Here is a 14910-nt window from a genome sequence, read left to right as displayed (position 1 = left end):
CCTGCGACTTTAGGACGTCTCCCAAGCCTTTGCACTAGCTCCTACAACTTTTACCCCGGGTTCATTTTAATTGACTCCCTATGTTCATTAAGTTCATTGGTTACAGGTTTCAGGATCGTCGCTCTGATACCATTTGTAACACCCCCATACTCCAAGTGCCTTACCAGGACCACTCGGGTATGAAGACATCACCATCTCTACGCCCGAGGTATGATAATCAAATAGACAAAAAAAGAAACAACATTTATTATAAATACTTTAATGAATAAATACAATCCTTGAAACCAAATCGAAAGTACGATACATTATTCCAAACTGTCTAACCGAAATGTAAATAACTAAGACTACAAAGCGGAAAACTCCTATCATCATGTCGTGGCATCCCAGCTATCCCAAAGACTCATCTCAATACCGCTCAATATCCGCTCACCATCCCCGAATGGATCACCGCAGTTTACAAAACAACACCGGGTCAAGTACTAATCACACAATCACTATAGATAACAAAGAATAAGACAAACAGACAAATTGAACTGTCACATACACACACACACACCACCAACTCTCATCATCTCAATCCCGATCGTCCTTTGGACTACCGCCGATGGGGGACCGCAGCCGTTCCCACCTAAGCCCCGCTCATCATACGAGCGATAACCCTGTCCATTAATGTGCACATCCCCTTCCGTGGCGGGTTCCACGAAGGGCGAAACTAGGGCGTGAAGTCACTCCCGCAAGTGACCCCACTCAGCCAAGAACGCATCTCGAGAGCCATAGACAACCAATCACAATCACAATCACAATCACAATCATCATATCAAACAACTAACTACAGCACATCACCAATATCCCATTATGGGACTAATACTGAGTAGGAAATCCTACCTGGAAAGCACAACACGCAGACGGTATCTACAGCTGTATCAAAACGGCTCCTCTACGAATTCTCCTCCTACCATACAACACATAGATGCTACCATTCAAATACTACTCATAAAAACCCTCAATTGCTAAATTAGGGTTTCATCAATCTTAACAAAACATTATAGAAATTATATTAAAAGCTTACCCTCGACGCAAGGAATCCAACGACACAAACTACGATACGAACTGACCGTCTGAACTCCGGGAATTGTCAAGAACGCGATTAGGAAGAAGAACCAGTTGCTTTCTCTCTTAAACAGGTTTTAGGTTTTGCAAAAAGTGATTTAAAACAATGACGAATATGTTTAAATACCTTAATCGCGTAATTAACAAAACCCGAGAAAACTCCCCCGTAAAACCGGACACTCGATCGAGTACCCAAGGTACTCGATCGAGTACCCCCCTACTCGATCGAGTGCCCCAGCTACTCGATCGAGTGCCCAACAGGTCAGAAACTATTTAACTACGCAACACTATTTAACTACGCAACTTGCCCTTACTCGACAGAGTAAGGGCTACTCGATAGAGTACCCCAAGACATATAAATACGGAGTATTACACATACTAGGATTTATTTACTTTTATGCTTGCATTTTATTTTATGTCACATGCATTGCTAAATCGCCATAACTAAACATGCATTGTCTTTTATCGAGTTTATCGACCGTGTCAATTAGAATTATCGTAGTTCACCGCTTTAGTTCACTTAAAACGTGATAGATAATAAATTGACATGACCTCTCGCTAAAACTATCAATTGAGACATAGCCTTACCAAATAGTAGAAACCATGAAAACCTATTTCGTGAGGGAGTGCACTCGGCCACACCGGGGTACAAACCTTGTTACGTAGGGGAAGTGGGTGATGAATGTTGATCCACCGAATTCATGTTGATAAGGGATGTATCGGCCCCACCGTGCCCAAGTTAATGTGGGTTTGGATCATGGACACATTTATTCGAAATTTGGATTGAACTCAACAAAAGTATTTGATAAGGGATGTATCGGCCCCACCGTGCCCTTGTCGATGTGTTTTGGGCTATAGATAATTGTTAATGTAATATTATCGACCAAGAGTTCTAAAAGTAGAATCGATTAAACGTTAATCCACCGAGTTATATTGATAAAGGATGTATCGGCCCCACCGTGCCTAAGTCGATATGAATTTGGGTCTTGGAATCATTTATCTAGTTGGGTAGAGGTCACTAGAAAAATGCTTATAACTTGTTTAAATCATACTTTTTACGAGTATAATTAAAACGACAATTGTTTTACTCCTTATATTTTGTTTTGTAGACCACTTCTTATTCATAACAAATGGCAACACCCACTCCTAATGCTACACCACTCGCTACTTCATCTTGGCTCCGATCCTTTATGGATCGATGTAAACTTGAAAAGAATGGGTCAAATTTCTCCGAGTGGGATGCCCAACTCAAATTAGCCGCCGAGGGTGACGACAAGCTTCGTTACCTTACCGAGGCCTCTCCACCCGAACCCTCCACTAGGTCCACCGCGGCCACTAGGGAAGCCTATGAGACTTACCAAAAGGAGTCCGCCGCAATGAAAAATGTCTTAATATTTGCGATGGAGGCGGAACTCCAAAGGAGAGCCTTCAAAATGGGCAATGCTAATGAGATTTACTCCAAACTTGTGACCATGTTTTCACAAACTCCGCGGATCGTCCAATATGAGGCGGCCGCGGCATTCTTTGATCTCGACTTCAAAGAGGGCCAAAAGGTTAGCCCTCATGTGCTCAAACTCATGGAGCTTGTCGAGACCTTGAAGATTCAAAAGGTTGAAATCCCCAAAGAACTCATCGTAGATAGGATTCTACACTCCTTGTCTAAGGTCAAAGCATATGTGCAATTCCGGGTGAATTTCAATATGCAAGACAAGGATGTATCTCTTGAGGAGTTGCACAAGTTACTTGTGCAAGCCGAAAGGGACATGGGGTTAAATGTGAACCCTCCCAAGGATGTGCTTAACATAAGCACAAAGAGTAAGGGGAAGTTCAAGAAGAATGGGAGAAAGGGCAAAAAGCAAGCTCCCACATTCACCAAAGCTAAGTCTTGTGAAGCTAGCACATCCAAAGTCAAGAAGGGTCCTCTTGATAAGTGCCATTATTGTAATGGCATGGGACATTGGAAAAGAAATTGTTCCAAATACCTTGGTGATATCAAAACTGGAAAGATCACTCCAGTAGGTAAATGACTAACCTTCTTTTTATGTTTCAAATTCAACTATGGTATTATGATGCAAAGTTGTGATAATGTATCTTCCCTTTTTATTGTAAATAGGGCCTCCACCAAGCAAAGACAAGGGAAAAGAAAAACAAGCATGATAAACCATGGAGAAGCTAAGGATAGCTTTTATGGAGCCTTGTTTTTCATTGTCTTATTTTAAGTTATGTTTTGAATTTTTAGAACTTTAAGTTTCCGTGTTCGACATGGAAAGGTATTTTGGATAATGGTTTGTATTTTGGATGATAGTGACTTGCTTTGCAACCCAAGTCACCCGTTTTATCATCTATCCTTTATGTTCTAAAATTTCATCTTTAAATGCTTGCGTTTTGAAACATAAGATTATTCACTAAAAGTGATCTAATAGACAATTATAATGACGGGTTTCATTATATGTCCACATGCTTAAGGCTTGTGTATGATCATTTATAAAGTGACTTTGAGTCTATGAACTCTCTTAAAGGTATGTCAACCACCAAGTACACATATGAAATCAATTACAATTAGTCAACCTATGAGGTAGTCCTCCTTATACTTCAACATCATTAATTTGTGTCTCATATGCTATCTTTGAATGCTTAGTGTATTCATTCTAAAGATAGAGTGGGAGAAAAATGAGGACACAACACACAAGGCAAGATAATTGTGTACTTGTGTAAATGAAGATCTACGCAAGAGAGAATGTTTTGAATGAAGGTATATCTATTTACATAGTATACCAAATAGATGAGATCTATAGTCTCAAGTTAGTTCTAAATGACTTAAGAGACCAAGTGAAGTAATCATAAGAGTTTATTCTCAAGATAACTACACGAGGAGACCAAAAGAAGTTTTGGAAGAAAAATGACTAATGTAAAGTCTTAACAAGCTTTTGACTAAGGTTATGAATCAATTGACCAATAGTTTCAATCATGAGTTTTACTTAAGAGCCTAAATGAATCATAGAAACATACTAGTTATGATCAAGTTGCAAAGATTGATATTCCGATATCTTCAATAGCCAACGTTTTAACCACGCAAATGTCATTGTTTAACCTCGCTATGAAATGGTTAAACCTCCTTCCGAAAGGGTATTCCGAAGGACCTATTCTAGATATTATTTGTATTTGAATAATAACATTGCTACACATCATTATGACATGAGTGTGTTAGAGATTTAAAATCTCTTTCCGTAAGGTTGAGATGAGACCACTTCAAAATAGGCATTTTGAAAGGATATGATGGGAACATATATGGTTTTATCCTAGTAACTTGGCAAAGCGATTTATATTTATATTCTTGACAAATTTCGATTGAGAAGTCAATTTCGAAATATGTAGAATTGAGTGGGAGTTAGGAAATTCTCATGTGAAGACATGGGATTTAGTGGGAGCTATCATCCTTGAATGTATAAAACTCATTACTCATTAAAGAATGACGAGCTAATACCTTCTTTCATAAAGAAGCTTTCGAGTTTTCAATTCTGGATGAAAATGGACAATGATGTTGGGATGTTGGATTAGTATTAAGAGATACACATCACATCAACATACGCGTAGGTTATTCGTATGAATGAAAATGGGATTACCATTAGCAGTCATGGTAGTTCATTGAACCTAAGATCGGTTGATCTCATGATTATTAGTAACTAATGTTTCCGCCATTAGAATAATCATGTACATGTCCAATTATAAATCATATGCATAAGAGCATGATGATAGACTTGGTGAGCCAAAATAGAAACGTCATGAATTCTCAAGTAGAATCCGATGAGCGATTTCAGTGTTTGACGGAATGTTCTATTGTGTGTCAAGAGGTTGCACATATTGTAGAAAATCCGAACACATATGAGGATTTATGAGAATCCCAAATCTTTCAAGCCCAGAAAAGAGAAATGAGAAGTTTTGGAAAGATGCTTGGTTAAGTAAGAGGTTATTCAAAACAATCTTTCCTAATAAAGCTAGGACTTGTCAGAAGTACTAAGCTAATAATCTTGTCAATTGTTACAAGATTCTACAAAACATATACCTAGTGCATTGTGTGTGGATGGAATACTTGATCGGTACAAGTTATATTATTCATCGCCAACTCGTTCGTTATGAGATGAGCGATGAGAAAGTTCTTTCAAGTTAAAGAACCAAAACCAAGGTCAAGAACCTTAATGTGTACTTGGTAAGATTCATGCTATGAGAACATGAATGTGAAGGAAATTGCAAGTGCAAGAAGTTTGAACACATGGACACATGGGATGTTAAACTTCTATTGCAATCAATAAGTGTTTACACTTATGATAAACATCACAAGGTTGTAATATGATATTGACTACCCGAGTGTGATGTCGACATTTGTCGTTTGAGTTATTATTAACTCACTTGGTACATTGTTATATCCAAACGGGTTGTGGAGACAATTGAACCCCGTTAAAGTGAACATGGATTAACATTGTTTTTGCCCATAGTTACTTATATGAGGTGACGTCTCGAAGTGACTAGAGTGTGATGCGATTGATGGCAAGTTCAAGTGCCATAGAGTCATGTGAGATGACTAGTCGATCACATAGGCAGATGTTAGGAACATTTTGTCGGGCCTTATGACCGCTTATAGAGTTCCGGCAAATTTATATAGCCTGGTCGTGGCGAGAGCTACTATAGTATTCAAATGAGTCGATTCTTTTGACTAAAGACTATTCGCCTAAGATGGCACGATTTCAGATTAACTTTGATTTGTGTTACTACGACCTTCGTAAATGGGGTCAAATGGGCATATTTTGGGTTATGATGGTGTGGCTAGTCGAAGGGAATGAGTGCGATAGGAATTGTCCACCCCTAGTCAGGGTTATAACAATATCTCGGGGCCACTCGAGGAGAAATGAATCGGAAATGCGTGGCCACGCTCGGAAGGTATCCGAGTGGATAAATCCGGTCAATCGGTTATTCTCCGGATCGAGGAAACCACTCTCGATATGATCACTTGCAAGTACGACCTGAAAGACACCTTGCATTGAGTGGGAGATAGTAATAGGACAAGAGAATTGGTGACGCACACTTGTCGAGGACAAGTGGGAGATTGTTGGAATATGTGTCCTCCGACAATAATGCGATCACGACTGTTGATCATGATGATCACATGTTTAAGTCTCATTAAAATGAATACAATTGGGAAGTAATATTGTTTCTTGTCAATGGTCAACATATATCGGTAATGATTGGCTGACTAGAGTTTGACATTACTGTCGTGTGACGGTGGTGATCAGTTGACCCCCTAGGTCATACCTAAAGGGCAACCCTCTTAATTGATTATTTAATTAATCGTATAATGTTACGAGTTAATTAAATTACTTGAAAATTGACGGACAATTTTGGAAGTAAAATTTACGTATCATATTGAAATGTGATTAAATATGATACGGTCTGAGTAATTGAATTGTATCATTACTCGGATGAAATAAATTGTTTAATGTAACAATTAAATTGAATGAATTGTTATAAATACAATCTGTTGTGATTTATAAATGGTAAAATATTTTGGCACAAGTAATTATGAAATTACTAAGTCGATTTTTGTATGTGACGTATTTTTATTAATACGTTGATTTTTAATATGATAAAAATACATGAACAAATATATGTGACATGTGACATGTAACATATAGACAATTGACAAAAATAATATGGACACCATATTATGCAAAGGGCCGAAAATTAGAAGGTGTTTTTAGCTAATTATAAGTTGTGTGTAATTAGTGGAAAACACAATGATTATAAAGCCACCTAGCCATGCAAGCCTATTGTTCCTTGTGAAGAACAATTTCTCCATGCATTGGCTCACCCTAAAGCCCCTCTTACACGGTTTTGGGAAGGGAAAAATGATCATTGTTTTCTCTTATAATTTTACCTAATAATACTCTAAAATGTTTTTAGATTATTCATTCAACTCATCCAAATATACAAGTTCTAGAGAAATAAAATCCTCTCTTTATCTCTCATCAAAACCGAAAATACTTAAGTGTTTATAAATATTTTTGGTTCAATTTTCTTCTAAGAATTAATATTATAACTAGTATTTGTAATATTAATTTAATTAAGAGGTGCCTTGGGTATTATACATAGGGAGAGATCTTACCCTTAGATCTTTGTTCTTCCATTGGAAAAGCTCAAGAACAAGAAGAGAAAGGTGATCTCTCTTGTGCCCTAATAACCGAAATTTACCATGTAAGGACATGATTTCTCCTCTATTTATTTTATTGTTTGCATGCATAAGATCCGTTTTAATTTATGACAAATTAATTAGACATATATGAGTATGTTAAATATGTATATGAATTTACATTTCCTTCAGCTATAAGGATGAGGTAGTAGATTAACTAAATGCTTGAGCTAGATAATTATTGGTTATACTTTGTAAGATTGGCCATTATTCCCTTTATGGATGAATAAAATGGCTTGATTTTCTTGCAAAAAAAAAAAAAAAAAAAAAAAAAAAAAACTTGGAGGAATAAGTCCCTCAAAGTTAAAGCACAATTAAAATATACAAACAAGTAAGAACTTAATCACATAACACCGTCCCCGACAATGACGCCATTTTGATGGTGAGCGCGTCGTTGTACGCCCAATCAAACACATTTATATTCTCAACAAATAACTAGTAGTGGTTAAGTCGAGGTCGATCCACGGGAATGTGTGTTTTGGGTTCTAAGTCTATCTATCTCAATTTATGCTAGTGTCACAATTGATTTGGGTTTGTAATTGTGTTATAGACTAATGCAAGCAATAAAGCAAAATAAGGAACTAAAGGAAGGATGTAAACAAATGATTAAAGCCACTAGGATGTCATGGATTCATAGGGAATTCATGGTGGTGATCATACAAACATGTTTAAATAGTTGCAAGCAATTAATGTTGTAGAGGAACCGAGTTGGTTTATGTCTTACGGTTCATAGGAAGAGTTGGGTCCCGGAGCCGAACCGATTGGATTGTACAACACCTACAAGTCGACTTAATTTCCTCCTATTTACTTCTATGCATGGTCTAACAAGACTCGAGTTGGTTTATGTCTTACAAGTCTTGTTGAATAGATAAGGGATGGGTAAAAATGCAAGGATTCATAGGCTTAGCATTTCATCAAACATAACATGTGCATAGGTTGACATTACAACAAGAAAGCAATCATAAGACAACATATTATATTAAGCATGGATCTACCCCTATCTTATAGTTCCCCTGATCCCCCATTAATCCTACCTAAGGAAACTACTCAATTATTATCATGGGGAACATGTTATTAATGGTGTCAATCATCACAACAAGTATAAAAATGATAAGAGAGTGAAGAAATAAAGAGTAAAGGAATTATACCAAACTTGAGATGAACAAATTGAAAGGAAAGAATAATAGAATAGAACTTCATTGATTGATGAAGAGTTGTCAATTCTCCAATAATAACCTAATAATCTTCAATTACCCAATAATAATAAACTTGAACAATGATTAAGAAAAGATTAATATGTAATTTTGTGGAATGATTGAGATTAATCTATTCTAATCTACTCCTAATCTAATCTAAGGAAGGTTTGCCTCCTTTAAGAGGGCTTTTTTCTAGCTAAGAGTGCTTGGTTTAATCTAAGGAAAACATGATGGTTTGATTATTACAAATGGAGTATATATAGTTTACATCATTAGGTTAAGCAGGGGTATATTAGTAAATAACATTGCTAAGTGTTAAGTAGGGAAATGCAAGTCTCGAAGGGAGATGTGCATATCATGTAGCTAATCCCGCCACGATCCGCCCGGATCATCTTGAAACACGGTCGGTTCTGCCAAGGGATCCGTGCGTCTCTGGGAGAAGACGCGCGGATCATGGGTCTTGGACACGCTCGTCTCTAGTACGGAACGCTCGGATTGTACTGTGCCAGTCCGCTTCTCTCTTTGCTGAGCCGCTCGGATTGTTGCACAGCATCATCCTCTTGCTCCGTGGCCACTTAATCTTTGCATATTCCTTATTCTTCCTTTGTTGGTCGTTTGTTCCTGCCCCCTCCTTCACACTAATCCATCTATGATTGTCAATTTCCTTTCAAATGTGCACGGGAGATGGGAATTCCGTGTAATACCCATCCTTTTATGGACTCGTTGACAACCGTTGACTGACCTTGGGGTTATGTGAAAGCCTTTAGGAATGCGTGCAAGAGTTGCCTTGCGTCATGATAGACGTTGGGGGGATGAGTGGTACTCGATCTAGTAGAGGTTACTCGATCGTGTAGCTTTGGTACTCGGTCGAGTAGGGGCCACTTAATCGAGTAAGTTTGTTACTCGATCGAGTAGCGTATTTACAGCGAGGGTTTATAATCGTGTTTTGATAGAATCACAAATCATTTCCGCATGTTTCCTTCAGACCTAGATGTCGCCTCACCTTCCTCCTTTCACCTTAATCCCTTCCATGGGAGCCTTTGAGGATGCTTGTGCCTTGGGGATAAGATACTTGAGTAGGGTAGCGGTCTTGACGCCGATATACTATGCGTAGGTATGTCATCATCATCATCTTTGTCGTTGTTTTTCCTTGTAGGATGGTGGTGGTAGTAATAGGCTTTTATGCTGTTTGTTTAGGGGTTTTGCTTGCTTGGTTGATGACGTGATTGATCAAGGAATTGCTGCGGTTGGCTAAAGGTAGGTTCGCCTACTCAGTTTCTGTTGGTTGTTTAGTGTGACGGTTGTTGTATTGTTGCTGTGTTAGTGTGGTTGATCGTTTATGGTAACCGGTTGGTGTTGTGTTGTTTCATTGGTTGTTGTTGTGGTGCAGCTGTTTGGGATTGATTGTCTATGGTTCTCGAGGTGCGTCCTCGACTGAGTGGAGTCACTTGCGGGAGTGGTTTCACGCCCTAGTTTTGCCCTCCGTGGAACCCGCCACGGGAGGGGATGTACACATTAATGGGACAGGGTTGTCGCTCAGTATGATGAGCGCGGCTTAGGTGGGAACGGTTGCGGTCCCCCACAGGCAGGGCTGGTCCAGTGGACAGTCGGTGATGGTGATTGATTGCAGGAGATGTGGCTTGTGTTTATGATGTTGTTTCTGTATTGTTCTGTTAGTGGTTGATGTGACTCTTCAGTTACTGACCTTGTGTGTTTTGTCTTTTGTTTGTTTTGTTGTGTATGCCGTGATCCCTTATGGTGAGCAGTTAGTGTTAGTAGGTGATGTCTTGGATGGTAGCAGGAGTCTTGGCGGGATGAGTCTTCACGAGTCATATCAGGAGTAGTTGCATAGTATTGATGAGATGTATCTTTCATATTAGTAGTTTTGGTTATATCACTTGTAAAATAATTATAAATGTTCTTTTATCGACTTTTGATGATTACTTTCCTCGGGAAACCGAGATGGTGATGTCCTTATATGCTAGGGAAGGTCTTATTAAGGCTCCTTGGTATGTGGGGGTGTCACAAAGTGGTATCAGAACGACGATTTTGGAACCTGTAACAAATGAGCCTAATGAATGTAGTGAGTCTAATAAAATGAACCTGGTGTATGTATATTGGGAGCCCCAGCTGATGCTAGATTTTGGGTGAGTAGACCGCCCTCATTTCAAAATCATGGCCCCATTATGCTTAAGCCAGTCAATGGGCATGGGGATGTTGAGTCGGCAATTATGTGCCTAATGTGTATAGTGGTCATACTAGAATGATTTGTAATAAAGTTTCTTTTGAAGTTAGCATGTGTGTCATGTGATACCCGTCATTGTGAGTACCAAAAATAATATTTATAATTCCTATTAAAACTAACCTAGGCTAGTGGTAACAGGGTCGAACCACAAGGAGGCGAATGTAATTAAAAATTGTCTAAATTTATTCTAAGGTAACAAGTGTGGGGGTTGATTTGATTTGGTCTATAGCTAATAACAATAAAAATTAAACTAAAGAAATATATTAAATCAAATATAAAGAAGGGTACTAGGATGGTCGGTTCACTATAGTTTCGGCGGCAGCAAACTAAGTCGGTCTAAATCTAACACATGAGGCGGGAAAATAAGAGGTCCTCTCGGTCCACTCTTAACAGATAGCATCTTTCGATCTCGCTATAAGTCCCTAATATCACTAATACTGACTCTCGTCCTGAAAAGTGACTAACAATCTAAACTTTACCTATCTTTCGATCTCAGCATAGTTTAGTCATTTTAATTGGTGATCTAACAACTTTCCCTATCTTTCGATCTAATGGGTCAGTCATATATTAAGCATTCAACTAGTCGCATGCATTCGATTCGTCAAATACAACATTTAAATCAATTAAAACGAAGGTAAACCTCACGTGGTCGGGTCGATCGACAGTGTGTGGCGATCGATTGATCGACACGCGATTTCAGGCCATGTTAATTCTATTGCCGCCTACACTATAATTCCCCTACATCCTAGCACGAATAAATTAGCTACTCATACTAAGAATGATAACAACAATAAGATTGACTATTAAATCTATTGAATTCATGATTAATACGGAAAGATAAATAAATAACATAAGACGGCAAAATTGGCTTGGAATCTAACTAGCAATTTCTATACTATCAACGCAATAAAGATGAACTGAAATAGAACAGAAGGAATACCAAAATTGCAGAGGAATTGTAACGGAATGATTAGAAATACGAACGAAAATTCGATGCAAACCAATATTCCGAACCCTAATTATTGATATTCTAAAACTGATAAAACTGAATGAAAAACTTAGATAATAATTCGATCCCTATTCTGATGTTCTAGGTTACGTTATATAGCAAACTAACATAACTTTTATTTCCAAAAACCTAAAAAATAATGGGCTTCAAGTTTCCCAATCTTTTAATTCTCGTCTGAAGTAACGTCTTGGTCGATCGACTGCTGGGACCGGTCGATCGACTGGGATGCAATGTACAGTAGCTTCTAGATCCCGTGGGTTGGTCGATTGACTAAGGTTACTGGTCGATCGACTGCTTTAGCTGGTACTTGACTTCTATAGTCTCGTGGATTTGTCTTTTTGGGCCTTGAAATGCGCACCAGGCTCGTTCCTTAAGTGAATACTTCACGTCAAATGCAATGTAGGATACTCGGGGACGGATTTAGCTTAATTTCCGTTGAATTCTTCACATTCCTGCAATAATGTACAAAAACACGAAAGTAGACGGAAATAGGGGAAATGGTATCTTAAACTACACAAATGAGCTTTGAAATGCGTGTAAAATGAGGTATAAAACATCATATAAATGACACGCATCAAACTTCACCAAACCAAACCCTTGCTTGTCCCCAAGCAAGAACTAGACTCGATCTAATGACCTAATGGAACGAGTTCAATCTCAGAGCGAATTACAACATGTAAAGCCTAGACCATTTTAATGCAATAACCAACAATCAATTAGCAATTATGAATCATGCAACCGAGTTATGAAGTCGTTAAAAACTGCTGAAGCATCAACTATAGAGACTTATCAAATTGGACTCTCACGGGTCGCTCATATCACACATAAGCATAGGTGAATATATAAGAGGATAGAAAGAATTCATTTTGTAAAGACTCTCACCTAACTACGACCTATAAGAACATGCCTGCAATATAATATGAAAACAATCTCTACAACCGTACATATGCATTCCAACCAACAAAAGACCATGACACGTGCCGAGGTATATATGTGGATTTGTGAGGTATGGGTAAGAAGAGGCAAAACATTTATGGAAAAGTGGAGGTACAGGTGATCAAGCTAGTACCAAAACGGAACCATATGGCAACATCCAACTTCTTGCTCATAAACAATCGAAACGGTGCTATAGCAAGCACAAAACTCACAATCTCCAGTATAAAAGTAACCAACTAACTCCCCATAAGATACTAATGCAACATGGGAGCAAAAATCGCCATAAGATAAGGATTTTGAATTTATGCGAATTGATTTCTTCTTTTCTTTCGAACCTCAGTCGATCGACCAGAATTGGCAGTCGATCGACTGCTTTGAACAGTACAGAACTCTTTTTTTTTTCTTTTTTGAATCATTTTTCCTTTTTCTTTCTTTGAACTTCTTTCCTCCTTCATTCTTATTATCCAACAAAATCTCAATAAGAGCAAATGCTACCAAAAACTAAGTAACAATCCCAAGAACGTAGACTACTAGCTTGACAAGGGCAGGCTAAATGTAGGATGTAGTTAACGGGACAAAAAGGATGTTTTTGGCAGTGTGAAGCTTATGGGCAAAACGAATAAAGGAAAACCTCTACCACATGTGTCAACAAACCACAAACCGAATGCACACAGGTATTAAGTAGATCAAGTTCATATTTATGCACATTTATGTAACATGTCTCGTAAGGAGTACTACTCACAATCCTAGATAAACTGGTCATGAATGACACCAGTTATGAGCTCTAAATCTCAGAAATATGATGTAGCTTGCCAAAATTCTAAGTCAAGTCTCAAGTTCAGCAAATAATTAACGAAAACTCGTAGATTATGCATATGATTCTACTAATAACATGTCAATTAGCAAGGCTTAGGCAAAAAACAGATGCAAATGCAATGTCATCAATGAAATACTACCGTTCCGACTCGACCTATATGCTAAAATAAACGTGCAATTTTTGATTTTTTCCGACATTTTTCATTTTTTTTTTTTAAATTTGTATATATATATAGAAAATGAAATAACAATGCAAGGCAAATAAGTAAACGTGAAACAGAAATGCAATAAAACATATGAATGCAATGCAAAACCCTTCCCCAAACCAAATCACACAATGTCCCCATTGTGCAAAATCATGTAATGAAATAAAAGGGAAACGGGAATTTGCGAGAAAATAAACTAAACAAGACATGAATTAAGGACTTGGAACTCACAAGACTTTAAGCGCAACAAAAGGAAACCTCCCCAAACCAGCGTGAGCTAGGAGGTTTCAGTAGCCAACAGTGCTACCAATAAGTACCTGAAAAGACAAAAAATACCACGCGTAATCTCAAGAAAGCAAAATTGGGACAGTAAAATTATGTGCGGAAATGATAAAACAAAAGAAAACATAAATTAAGCGGAGAATAAAGTGGAAGGAATACTCCCTTGTCTCCGCAAATCGACCAAACACAGCAGGGGAATGATCGAAAACAAGTACATCAGCGAACATGGTCGATCGACCACATCACCCAGTCGATCGACCAAGATGAACAGGAATAGAAGCCCCTGGAATTTGCAACGCAGTCGATCGACCATAGGTGGCAGTCGATCGACTGGAAAACCTGCTGTAAGTTCTGATTTTCTTCAAATTAACTCAATAAATTGAGCCAATGTCGTCTATAAACCTGCAAACACACATAATAACGCGCCCAAAATTGCGCAAAACCCAAAGTAACTGTCGAAAGTCTAGCTAATTATTAGAGCACACAAAAACAAATAAAGCTAAATGTTCCAAAACCAAATTAAACGAAATGTTTCAAACTCCGGGTTGCCTCCCGGTAGCGCTAGATTAGACGGTCCCAGCTCGACCCATTTTCCGATCATCAAAAAGCACAAATCACTGGCCCACTGCCAGGCTTCTGACTGAACGCAGTGGCTTCAGCAACTGTCAAATCTACTCCCGGCCTCCACAACAAGGCAACGGAAGAACAACAACGTCTCGCAGCATCCAGATCCCAATCTTTCACCTCAGCGCACAGCTTCTTCTTAGACGGCATATCCTCATCAAGACCTCCTCCTGGATCATATATACGAGCAGTTCCAGTCTTCGAGCTAGGAATACCCAACTCACCTCCGGGGTCTTTGAACTTGT

Source organism: Silene latifolia, chromosome 8 (genome assembly GCF_048544455.1).
Source record: "Silene latifolia isolate original U9 population chromosome 8, ASM4854445v1, whole genome shotgun sequence".
NCBI lineage: Eukaryota > Viridiplantae > Streptophyta > Magnoliopsida > Caryophyllales > Caryophyllaceae > Silene > Silene latifolia.
The sequence above is the reverse complement of the archived record's forward strand: the minus strand, read 5'-3'. Positions refer to the sequence as shown.